The 12371-nt window shown below is 48.5% G+C and overlaps 2 long non-coding RNA genes across 2 annotated transcripts in view; both read left to right on the top strand.

Moving 5' to 3' along the window:
• LOC140697511 (uncharacterized) overlaps positions 1-12371 on the top strand; it is a 34133-nt gene that overhangs the window by 2031 nt on the left and 19731 nt on the right. The window lies entirely within an intron of this gene.
• LOC116278573 (uncharacterized) lies at positions 7438-8123 on the top strand. Its single transcript, XR_004187899.2, has 2 exons — positions 7438-7539; positions 7856-8123. It is a non-coding gene; the product is annotated as an uncharacterized lncRNA (long non-coding RNA).

Genomic DNA, 12371 nt, shown 5'->3' with positions numbered 1-12371 from the left:
GACAAGCACAGAGGAAGGATGGTGGGAAGAGATGTAGAGGGAACACACGTGACCCTGAAGGCAGAGACCGGGTGGGGCGGTTACATCCCTGTGGGAGCCTTTGAATGAAGGTCCTGCCCGCAGCTCCTCTGCGTCACGTGCTCGGGGCACCGCCTTTCCAGGGGTAGTAGCTGGACTAGCTCGCGCAGCTGGGCTGGGGAGGGGCTGAGAGTCTGACTCTGACTTTGGGTGGTCTGTAGGGCAGCGTGACTTTTGCCTAGCATCTCAAGGTCATCTTTTTCACCGCCTCCTCTCTCTCCTCAGGTGATCATCCCCACCCCCGCAACTTACCAAAATCCTCCCAGTTCTTTCTTAGTTCTCAAAATAGGGTCTGGGGCAGGACCTGCATAGCATGCATATGCACTCACTTACTCGGTAAAAATTGATTAATCACTTGTTAAATTTCAGGCATAGCTTTAGGCTTGTTTCAATTAAACATGACACAGGGGGACAGGGGTGGGAGTTCGAGTTTTGCAGATTCAAATATACATAAAATAGATAAACAACTGTACTGCACTGTATCGCACGGGGAGCTATATTCAATATCTTGTAGTGACCTACAATGAAAAAGAATATGAATGTATGTGTGTATATGGATGACCGAATTGTTGTGCTGCGCACCAGAAACTGACACAACATTGTCAACTGACTAGACGTCAATTAAAGAAACATGACACAGGGACGCCTCCCTCCGACTCCACTCTGGAAGCACACACGCCCAGAGCCCTGAGGACGACGGCTGGGGTCCTCACCTGGGCAAGTTACACTGCGGTGATCGGACTTGGGGAGGAAGGTGCCGGCCCAGGATGGGCTCTGGGGGTGAGAGACGCGTGCGGAGGCCACGACACGCTCGCTGTGTTCGCGCCCGCCCCCCCCGGGCCGTGGCCCCAGCTGGCTCTGCGCGCTCGCCAACGGATTGTTAGAAACTTCCGTTCTTTCTTGCTCTTTAAGACACTTGCGTTGGTTCATCTTTTTGGTTGCATGCTTTCCTCAAAAACGTTCAGCGAGGAATTCTACTAGGTATTTGGTTAGATTGACTATTTCTTTATGAATGTTAAAACTCATTCCCAGCACCGACGTCATCATTCGAGTCAGGCACAGTGACCCAAACCTCGATACAAAGTACATGCGTTGTCTTAGGTACAGAAATTTTCTTTCCTTCAAAATCTTAACAGGAGATACATGTTCTATATTTAAAAAATGTCCTTTTTCTGTTTCACTGAAAGGAGGCAGCAGATTTTAGTTTCTGGGTGTCTGCCCCAGGAACTGGGTCTAGAGATCTTAAAAGTCCCACCTCTGCATCCTCTAAACACACACACACAGACACACACAGACACACACAGACACACACACACACACACACACACACACACACACAGACGGGGAGGGGGGAGGGGCTGTTTTCTGAAGGGTTTGAGCCTTGGGGCAGGAAGGGGAGCAGATGGTGGAGTTTGACAGAGCAGAGGAGGGAAATCCTGGTCTAGATTAATTCCTGGGGGTGGACTTAGCTGTGAGGTGAGCGGCCCACGCTCCAGCCAGCTGGAGGAGTGAGTGCTCTGTCCTGGGAGGGGCACTGGGCAGCACATCACAGCCTCCACCACGGGGTGGGGATGAATGGGTCAGAGCCAGCGGTGACTCTAGATGGTGCTGCTCCTGGTGTCTTGTCTGCAGGGACTCTCTGTCCTTGACGATTAGACCTTGCACCAAAGGATGCAGCCACACGGTGCTTCCTTCATCAACAGTCACACCACGAAAATAAAAAAAGTTAGCTGAACTAAACAGTGCGCTTAGTGATAGCTGACTTTCACGCTCTGGCACCGGCTCATCTCTCCGTGACCCGGAACGGTCTGCAGACTGGCGCGGTCAGCAAGCCGCTGTGGGGAACGCTGCCCTAGACCAGCTCTGCTCAGGAAATCGCTCTGGGTCTTTGCCTCTCAGCTCTGTTTGTGAAGTTAATCATTCTCTGACTTCCAGAGTCTGGGGAGAGCAGCTTTGCCCACCCTCTGCTTTCCTAACACACGTTTTCCTTTTTTTCCCCCCAGGGTGGGGAGGTTGATTCATCTTAGCAGATCCTGTCAGATCGTGTCTGACTGCATGTATTTAGTCTTCTCAAACGTCCAATCTCTGTCAGCCGAGGAACGTCTGTGATGGACAATACGCCGATCACTGCAGGGCCTGTCGGTTTAATTCTTCTTGGTTATATTCATACTGGGCCATCATTCAAGTTTATTGATGCTGTCTGGTCATGTATCTGGGATTTATAGTTAGCTAAATCCATCCTACGTAGAGAGACCACCAACAGCTTAGCTATCTTTTCAGAATCTTTTTGCATGAGAAGTGTTATTCAATGATTACAGACAGCTCCTTCATAAATAAGCACTTGCTTCTGTAAGCTTCCTCTCTGGAGCCCTGGACCAGGAGTCTGGGAATTTAGGGTTTTTTTGTTGTTGCAATCCTGTTTCTGCCCCGCCCCTCGCAGCTGAGTTAAAAACCCACTCTCTCCAGTCCAAGTGTTCCATTCCTAGTCCTCGGAATATTCTTGAGAGTTGCATACAAGTTCACTAGGAAGCCCTGAATTATTGTTGTGTATGTGGCCACTGGCTTTCATGTCGAGTATGAAGTGCCTGGATTTCAGACAATTAGAAGGAAACAGAGAGAACAGAGGGTAACAGGCTCATGGAGGTTGGCGCTGAAATGAACCTGGACCAGTCCGGTGTTCGTCCTGGCCGCACATGGCCATCCTTAGAGACGGAGTGATTCTGAGTCATCAGTGATGTCCAGCCTCAGTATGTCCTTAAAGCCTGATGGATGATTCTTATGTTCATCTCGGTTTAAAAGCCATGGATAACATCCTCTCTCAATCTCCAGAGAGGACACTGGAGGCGAAGAGCCGTGGATGTACAGTGAGCCTCCACCCCCAGGTTCTTACCAGTGGGAACTGGAACGCAGGTTTTGGGAGAGGACCACGAAGCCAAGGCGATGGGGTTGTCCAGTCCAAACATTCTAGCAGCAGCACTTGAATGGAAACTCTGGGCCAAGTCCCATGCTAAGCCTTTTAAAATAAAACTATAATTCTGTGCAGCTGGTGTTACTATCATCATTTTAATATGGGAAAATGGAGACCCAGGAAGGCTGAACAATTTGACCAAGATGATGTAGATAGTCAGCAGGAGTCAGGGGCTGGACTCAAGGCTCTGGCTGAGGATTTCTGTTCTTACCCTCCCTGCCGGAGAAAAAACACCAATTAGGGGCTCACTGGGGAGCCCCTAATTCCCTTTGGAAGGCAGATTATACAAAGTATGTGTGTGAGCAGTCATGGCAATCCAAGCACGGTGGCTGGCAAATTTAATATAATATGATTGTGCAAGAAAAGAAAACCATACATAATGGAACAGGGGGAAAAAGACGGGCTCAGAGAAGAGAAGTAGGGGACGTGATGAATGCTCGACGGTCCCTGGGAGGTGATGACCAAGAAGAGACTGACCAATGGGGCACCAGACACACGAGGTCACCAGCAGTTTCCTAGTCCCAGAGACTCTTCGCTGTGGGGGGGGCAGCACACACCATTCAGAGTCTGGGAGGAGGGGCACTAGGGAACAGAGTGAACACGTAGGAGCCATGGGAGGCAAGCTTTGTAGTGACAAGAGAGTGGGTGACCTTGGTTCCCACAAAACGATGAGATTGGTCTGTGTGAATAATTCCACAGGCCAGTAGGGAACCAGAACCCACCACTCACAGGCAAGCAGGCACTGTGCTTCGTCCCTGTGATGGAGGGTTTTGCCTGGAGGATCTCACCTGCGGGAGCAGAGCAAACTGGGGGACTCAGATCTAGACCATTCCAGGTCTCCCGATTTTACCCGATGTCAAAGCAGCATATAATACTGAGCCTGAATTTCAGATCTCAGACCACAGCCATTCCATCCTCAGAAGGTTGTGGTACCAATGCTGGGATCATAATGTGAAACGAGAAAGCACGCCTTCAACGTAGGTTGCCCTCTAGAGGAGAGCCGGGAGCTCGTTAATTGCTAATTTGCTTTCTTTCTGTAGTTGTGTGGAGTAATTCAAATCTGACATTTTAATTTTGCTTTACAACCACACATTCACTTTTCCAAGTCTGTGAGAGGGAGCAAGACAGCTCACGTCTCATTTCTCCTCTGTGACTCACTGCGTCCTGGCCTGTCTGCCAAGTGGGACAAGATACTGAGGCCCTGATCGTATGAAAGAATTTCACGCTTAGACTTTTTTTTTCTTGGAAAAAAGTCCTACCTAAAGAACTGGAGGAATTAAAAAATAAGGGCCAAATACAATTTCCGATTTTCATTAAAAGATCATTTTTTATGTTCAACTGTCACCAACTCTTCTCTTATTTCAACATTTAAAGTGAAGGCCAGAGTGCAGCTTTACTCCCCAAATGGGTCGGACCTCTTGACCCCACCGAGTGTAACAGCTGCCAGTCGACCATGTGGCATCTCGTGGAGGGTGACAAAGGTGTGTGGTCAGGTGACAGAGCACAGCGAACTTGAAAGCCTTTCATTCGGGCTAAAACCAAAGGGATTCAGAGCTTTGCACAGAACATTTACTCCAGATTTAGAAAAGGAAGTTAAAGCAAGAAACAGCATGAGAGTTTATGTATTTGTAGATGAGGGGATAAAATGGAAAAAAAAATTGTAGTCCAAAGTCATGGGCCTAGATTTGAGAGCTGACTCCATCAATTATTCACTGCTCAGATTTAAAGGCAAGTCGTCCATCCTCCTTCAGCCCAGGGTCCTTGTGTATAAAAGGGGTACATTATCATCTGCCCTGTAATCCGGCTGGATTGAGGACACCAGAGGGGAAGTGCTATTCATTTGTTCATTTACTCAGGTATCTGTGCACCTGCTAGGGTGCGGGCCACTGTTTTGGGCAGAGTGAACACAGCAGCGTCAAAACAGACCCAAGATCTGCCTTCATGGTATAGACAATGAACAACAAAGGAGATGCTACGATTTTCAGCTAGTGGTAAGTGTTATGGAGAAAAACCAACTCAGGGAACAGAGTAGGGAGCATGGTGGAGATGAGAGGGGTGACATCTTAGGTAGAGTGGTCAGGAGGAGAAAAGGGTGCCTGGGGGAATCTGCCCTGTCCTGGAGCCGGGAAGAGCTGAGGACGGTTCCCCAGACAGTGTGACGTGTGACCCAGCCCATGTGGGGCAGCCTCCTGAGGCCCTTCCGTGATACCACTCAGCCTGATTGCCTTCATCCCCGTGATGGGACGTCTCACCTTCTCTCCTCCCTCACCTGCCTCGCTCAGCCCCAGGGCCATGAGACAACCATTGACCCGAGGGACGAGAATGTGTATTTGAATGTCAGTTACTGTTAGAGCATGATGCTGACATTTGATGGGAAGGAATAAAAATGTTGGAAGACAGTGACAGAGACCTAGGACTTTTCTGAATATCTGAGTCCAGGTAAAACCATGGAGCCCTGAGGAAAGTTCAATGAGGAATCTGATCATAACAAAGTCAGCAACCCATGACCCCAAATCAAACCACCTGCTTGTGCAGCTGGCGATTAGGTTCTTGCTTCAAGGGAGGAATTCAGAGATAAGACCCAGAGGTTAAGAAAATAAAGTGAAGATTTATTAACGGATGGATAGGACCATTTCATGGGGAGAGTGGGCAGACTCAGGTGAGCAGCTGCACTGAGATTCTTTGGCAAGTTGGTTACACGGGGTGTAAAAATGAGTGGACAGAATATTCACTGGGGAGGGAAGGGTTTGGGGCCATAAGTATTTCCTGATCTCCATCCCAGCTCCATCTTCCTGGGTGGAGGATGGATTTTTGTCCTTATTTAGTCTGGATCGGAGCATCATGGTCTCAGTGCATGATGGGTACTTCTAATCTGCAAGGCTGATTTTATTGTCATGAAGGCATAATGAGCAAAACGTTACATCCGGACACTGGAAATTCCTGCCTTTTCCCATCTTTCTCTGCCTGCCTCCAGGACCCTTGTCACCCCCAAGTGTGTGATTTCTCATCAGCCCTGAGGTTCCTGCTTTTTCCTCTTTCTGCTCAGGGACCCCTGTTGTTCACAAGCTGTGTTTTTTCCTGCCATTTTGCCTGTGCCCCGCTTTCTCTGCTCACATCTGGCTACCTGCCTGCTCCAATGCTTGGAGGAGCCTTGCAGGCCAGACCCAGCCTTGCAGGATCAGCCGTAGAAGTGTGATTCCGAGAGGCGGGTTGAGGAGGGTCCACACAGCGAATGTTTACGGAAAGCTTCTCTTTCTAAGAGAAACAAAGCAGCTGGGGTCTGGAGTCTTGGGGAGACCCCTTTAGAAAGTAACGGGATGGCTCCAGACTTTTGCTTTACCTTCGTCCATCCACATGCTAAACCCCAGGGGTGTGTGTGTGTGGGGTGATACTTCCCTGCACGGAGGGCCGGGCGTGGTGGTTTACATAACTTCACAAAAACGCCTGGAGGCGGGTACTCAGCTTCAAGCCTGGGGTTTCCATCTGTGAAATGAATTGATGTGCCCTGCTCAGGTGACAGATCTCGTAAGTGGCAAATACAGGTAAAGGCCTGTCCAACTCATTCAACTATATTCAAGGGGTTGAGTTCAAGAAGTTGAATATGAGCTGGGGCAGGGCCATCAGCGATGGGAACAAACTCAGCAAAGTGTGATTTGCAGTTTCTGTGCTCAGGTGCAGTGGCCTGCCCACAGGTAATCCCTCCTGCCCCGGATGTCGTGGTAGGGGGAGTGTGGGTCTGCACCACACCCCAGGGGAGAGGGCAGAGAGAGGACAGGGTGTGGGGGAGCCGGGCGTTCAGGGGCAGCGCAGGTTTGAATGAGGAGGGGGAGGTGACAGATCATGGGCGTGGGGGAGGGGAACCCTGAACGCAGACTGCATGTAGCTACTTTTTCCGGTCCACGGACTGTTACTCCAGCAGATAGTGCAGTTCAGAGTGACCGCAGGGGACATCCGTGTTTAATCGGACAGAGAGGCCTGGAAAGGCCTGCTCGCCCCAGCTGGCCACAGTCCCCACCAGCCCTCTGGCAGGACGCCAGCCTGTTCACTCGTTTCCCTCCTGGGCCGCTTCCGTTTGGCTGCGATGTGATCTAACCATTGGTTTGCAGAGCTCTGGAAGAGCCCCTTGAGCAACAATGTTATTTCTGCCCCAGCTCCTGGAGTGGGGCTGCTGGCTGGGCCCTGGCAGAGGTTCTCCCGTTCCCTCTCCTCAAGGGAACTCCGTTTCCGTGCAAGTGTTTTTATCCCTCCATCTCGTAGTCCAAGGGCCATGGGGAAAGAAGACCCCTCTCTCGGGGTCCCCTCCTCACCCCATGATTGGCTGAGGAAGGCCTGTGATGTCATTCTGGCCGAGGGGACATGCGTTTTCTAGAACCTTCTGGAGAAGGAATTTCCTCCCTCGTTTGGGAAAAGAAGCTGTCGGCATCGGCGTCCTGCAGACGTGGTCAGCAGGTCCCGCTGGTGCACAGCCGAGGCAGCATCTCCCTTGTGAACAGGTGAGACCCTGTGTTTCTTTATTTTTAAGTGGAGGCACTGGGGATAGAACCCAGGACCTCATGCGTACAAAGCACATGCTCTACCCCTGAGCTCTACCCTCCCCAGCAAAGAACCTGTATTTCTGATGACGTCATTGAGTTGCAATTGGCCAATGGTTAAGATCGACCTGACCTCCAGACATTCAGTTCTAAAGCCGAATAATTTCCTTACTGTTCCTTCAGATTGGTTCCGTTTTGCCCCATTTGCAGCCCAAAGTATTCTAATGTTCATCACCCTTGTTACAGATCAGTGTATTTTTGTGCTCCATGCCCCCAGGACCCCAAAACATCTCCGTGCCACACGCAGGGTAGAAAAACAAAGGACAGCGTACAGCACCCATTCGCCTCTAAGAGTCTGGCAGAGAACTGGACGTCACATAAACCATCAGCCACGGGAAAGCACAAGATCTCTCCCAGTCCCAGACGCACTCCCTCAGAACAACAGGAAAAGATAGTCAAAACGCTCTGGATTCAGAAAAAAGGGGAAATAATTGTATGTTTCATGATGTTGTTGGAAATCTTCTAAATACTAGTTTAAATATTAATGGTCCTGATTTTTACAATCCCACCAGTGATTTCTGAAGCAACATTAATACCTCTAATTCAAAACTAAGTTTAATTCTGGCAAATAGGTGTGTGTGTGTGCACAGGTAGACAGAGGGATAGAGAAATAGATTTAGGTGTCATCTTGCAAAATCAATGCAATTGAAGTTGGGATATTTATAAACCGTGAAAGGTTGGGAAAGTCTAACGAGTATTTGAAAACTAGCCAACTGCCTGGTTAGTTAAAAATAATCCCTTTGCCTCTCCTGTAGCCTCAATTGAATAGGTTCATTTATAGAATAAAAAGCGGATTGAACGAGTTCAAAGCCGCAAGCGGCCATTCTTTCCAGCCCGAAGACTTTCTCCAGTAGATAATTCAGGTCAAAGTGGCAGCAGGGGGATGTCTCTGGAAAGATAAAATTAGATTTTCTTGTCACTGCTCCTCAAAATGGGGGGGGGTATACGGTATTTCGTTTTTTCCATCACAGAGTCCAGGAGTAGACAGCGGCATTAGTGGTCCTGAAAAATGCCACAAGCAATTTTATTATTTTCTTAAATGCTTCTGAAACAACAGGTGAGGATGTTGAAGGGCAGGTGTCCTGCAAGGCGGGCGATGCTACGAGACGGCTGGTGTTGCCTTTAGCAATCTGTTGCCGTGGCGGGTTCCGCCTTCCCTCTGACCTGGGCGGAAGTGGGAGGCGAATCGACCCGCGCGGTGGTTTCAGCCCCAGAGCGTGTGGCCCGGTGGCAGAGTCATGCAGACGGACACGCCTCTGGTGACGACGGGAAAGAGGCAGGGGGAGCCTGTCTGACTCCCACGGAAGCACAGTGTCCCGGATGCTAACACAGCCTGTGCGGCCGGAGGGGTAGCTCCTCCCTTGGCATAAGCCCCGTGGCCAGCGGTCCACGAGGGAACGGGAAACGGAACCTGCAGCCCCGTGGCCCCTCCCTGCCCCGCGAGGGCCTGCTCCTCCCTCCCTCCGACTCCAGGCTTAGAGCGAATCCCCAGTTGGCACCATCTCCAAGGATACCGACCTCTGTCCAAAGCATATTCAAAAGGGGCTTCACACTTGGTTTTCCTTTGTTTTATTCTTACGAAACACAACACAAAGGACAGCTCTGTCCAATTCTGGTAGCGTTTACTTCCGGTTCCACATCAGGAACCCTTTCAATTTGGAATGACTGCTTAATCTTAAATCCCTCGAATGTGTTTTGATCCAAAATTCAATCACACTGAGAATGCTCCCTGTGCCATGTGGCCTTGTGTGTCAATCCCTCCTCGTGGATGAAGTGTGGATCAGCGCCCTGTCACACATCGCACCAAGGACGCGGGTAGTCTGGGAGGAGGCACCGTTGAGGCCATTTCTCTCTCAGATACAAAAATGGATTTTACAAGAAAAGCAGAGGTGCTCTGAGAGCTCGCAGCTCATCACTGCATCTCGTATCAGCTGAGAACAGGTGCTCTGTGCTGTCTCTTCCCTGGAAGACGGAAACACATATTTAGCTTTTAAGAGTAAATACAAATTACTTGGCTTTGTAGTACACGAACCTAAAACAAGACGTGTGAAGGGAAGAGGTGCGGTTGGGATTTGTTGGGGGCAATCAGATCCTAGACACAGAGGGAAATTTAAGATTGAGACCATGAATTTCACCCAGGAAGTACATTTTGCGCTGCGTTCTTTACCCCAGAAACAAGGCACCTGGGGACAGAGTGGCCTGTTAGATTCTTTCAACTACTGTCATTGTCAAGGGGAGCGGACCACCTCCTGTAAACCTCTAGCCATCACTTCGAATGTCCACGTTCTGCCCAGTGTCCTCTTCCCGGGGCTCGCCCAGTGGGTGCTGTCCGTGGCACTTTGCTTAAAGTCCCAAATTCCACAGACATCGTGGTGTAGAGGAGGTAGAAGTCTGTATGTTTGAATATAAAGTTCAAGCTTACCTTAAGTGTTGCTTGAAATCCTTTACTGGCCAACAAGGCCCTTAAGGAAAGTTACTGCAGTTGAACTAGGAATTTCCTCTTCTCAGACACAAGCATCCCCAGAAGAAATAAAATACTTTTCTTCCGTTATCAGTAATATGCAATGTGAGTGTAAGTTTAATCCAGAGATTAAAAAAAACCTGGAATCTTGAAATAGACCCTGCTGACAGGATGTGGTGGCATTTTGGTGGTGGTTGCTGTTTTAGATGGGTGGAATTACAAAACCAATTTGAATACCGTCCTGGCACTGTTTGTCCCATGCATTGATCCCTATCTAGTGACGGAACTGAACTGAATCAAACAGGAGTGCCCTGCAGGTTCTCACTGTTGGTGGTGACACCAGCAACCATGACATTCTCTGTTCTACACGCTGCCTGCCACCTTGGCCATCACTCCCTAGATCCCTGCTGGTTGAGGTTTGCTAAGAAGAATAAAATATGTTGTGAAGACAACAGAAATGAAATTGCTGATGATGGTGTGTGATGCAAACCCCAGTGATCATCTGACACCTGGACTGCATCATTTCTGAGTCTATAGATGGGACAGACACACTCAGCAGAGGACAGAATTCTACAATTAGTTCCCTGATCTGTGAGGGAGGGTCTTTATGGTAGAGGGGACAAGGAGGGAACTTTTAAAACCCACTCACTTTTGGAGTAATTATATAGTGAGTGAGGAGGCTGGATGGTGGTCTCAATCATATGCCAATTAACTCACCTGTCAGGATCCTGTGAGCACAAGGGGCATCACGGCAGGTGACAGTAGACAGATAACCACTGGCTCACCTGGGTGGTGGCCTCGTCACAGCTGCCATGCTGACTATGGTGTCTTCACCGGGCGGTCCTGGGGACGGCCTCTGGCTTTGGTACCTGATTATTGAGCTGCAGGTGTTTCCTCCTCCTTCTCCTCCTCCTTCGTCCTGTGACTTGCTTTATTGAGATATAATACACGTATTGTACAATTTAACCATCTAAATTGTGCAATTCAGTGATTTTTAGTGTCTTGGGGGATATGTGCAGCTATCACCACAGTCAATTTTAGGACATTTCATCATCTCAGAAAGAAAACTTGTACCCTTTATCGCCCATCTCCTGAGCCCCTCCCCTCAGATGCTAAGAACCCACTAGTCTGTCTCTCTAGCGTTCCCTGTTCTGAATATTTCATATGAATAGAATCATATAATATGTATTCTTTTGTGACGGGCTTAAAAAAAGTTTATTTTTTTATTGAAGTGTTGTTGATCTACAGCGTTAGTTTCAAGTATACAGCAGAGCGGTTCAGTTATACAAATACATACATACATATATATATGGATTCTTGTCTATTATATCTCATTACAAGATATTGAATATACTTCCCTGTGCTCTACAGTAGGGCCTTGTTGTTTGTCTATTTTATATATAGAAGTGTGTATCTGCTAATCCCCAACCCCTAATTTAGCCCTTCTTCCAGATACTTAATAGAGAAGATGATTCTGGAAACAGACTCAGGTGTACGCCACTAGCATCTGCTGCTGAATTTGTATCACCAGGTGTCTGTGAGGCAGGATGCCCAGCCCAAGTTTCAAAATGACTGTACAGCTCAGGAGGGGACATTTGCTGTCCTACACCATGTTCCTTTGTGTCTTGGCCATGAAACACCAATTTTTATTTCATTTCATTTTATTTTATTTTTTAAACAAATTGGGGGCAGAAGTAATTAGGTTTATTTATTTATTTTTAGAGGAGGTACCAGGGATTGAACCCCCACCATGAAACACCACTCTCGGTGATCAGCTGAGCACGTTATTTTTGTTCACTCAGGGATTAACTGGCTCTGTGTCCCTGGACAGGACGTCTCTGCAGACATTTTACCAGCCTTGGGTGAACTGTCTGCATGATACAAAGACTATCCATTGCCTAGGAAGACGCCTAATCAGACATTCAATTTAGTCCTTATTTATGCGGTGTTGGTTTCAGTTTGCACAGAGTGACCTGTGAACTCCACTTTACCACGGTCAAAAGGCTGACTTTCTTCAGAAAGGGAAGAAGCAGTATTGGCCGGGACACTTTCGTTCACAAGTGACTCCAAAGTTAATTGCCTTAATTAAGAAAGGCAATTTATTGGGTGACCGAATGGATGCTTCCAAGGATAGATTCAGGCGTGGCTGGATCCAGAAGCTCACATAATTAATTCCAGTCAAGGTGTTTCCCTTCCCTTTGAAGACTCTGTTTTTTTGTTTAATTTTTTTAGGTTTTAGCTGTTCCACCTAGCAAATGTGGCAGGTCCAGGC

The sequence above is a fragment of the Vicugna pacos genome, chromosome 7 (assembly GCF_048564905.1).
Source record: "Vicugna pacos chromosome 7, VicPac4, whole genome shotgun sequence".
Classification (NCBI taxonomy): Eukaryota; Metazoa; Chordata; class Mammalia; order Artiodactyla; family Camelidae; genus Vicugna; species Vicugna pacos.
This window is presented reverse-complemented; position numbering and strand designations above follow the sequence as displayed.